Here is a 599-nt window from a genome sequence, read left to right as displayed (position 1 = left end):
GGCAAAAGTTGTCCCACCTCGCAGCTGTTGGTCTGAGAGGTTTATCCCCTTACGAGTTGATTAAGCTTGGAAGAATGGAAGAAGGAGAGGGGGAAGGGAAGGGGAGAGGAAGAAAAGGGGAAGGGACAGAGAGGAGGAGGAGAAGGAGAGAAGAGAGGAAGAGAGGGAGAAGGGAGGGCAAAGAGGAGAAGGGGAAGGGAAGGGAGAGGAGGGCGAAGAGGAAGAGAAGGGGAGAGGAGAGCGAAGAAGGAGAGGGGGAAGTGAGGGCGAAGAGGAAAAGAAGGGGAGACGATGGCGAAGAGGAGGAGAAGATAAAGGGAGGGCATAGAGGAAGAGAGGCAGAAGGGAGGACAAAGAGAAAGGAGGAGAAGAATTAAGGATAGGAAAACGAATATGGGAAGAATTGGAGGACGGAGAGTAAAATATCTAGGGAAAGGATATGGGAAGAGGAGCAGGAAATGATAAAGAAAGAGAGGAAGTAAAAGTAGGAATATTAAGAGAGAGAAAAAAAGGAGATAAAACAAAAGAATATGAGAAAGTTAGAGAAGAGGAACAGGGAATGAAATAGAACGAGACAGTATAGGGGGGAGGGGAGAAGG

General features: G+C 48.1%; 1 protein-coding gene across 1 annotated transcript in view; it reads left to right on the top strand.

Moving 5' to 3' along the window:
* Positions 1-599, top strand: part of LOC119594255 (protein lava lamp-like) — a gene marked incomplete at its 3' end in the record, with an annotated part of 60,861 nt that overhangs the window by 32,335 nt on the left and 27,927 nt on the right.

Source organism: Penaeus monodon, chromosome 33 (assembly GCF_015228065.2).
Source record: "Penaeus monodon isolate SGIC_2016 chromosome 33, NSTDA_Pmon_1, whole genome shotgun sequence".
Taxonomy (NCBI): domain Eukaryota; kingdom Metazoa; phylum Arthropoda; class Malacostraca; order Decapoda; family Penaeidae; genus Penaeus; species Penaeus monodon.
Note: the sequence above shows the minus strand (reverse complement) of the source record. Positions and strands in the feature narration are given on the sequence as shown.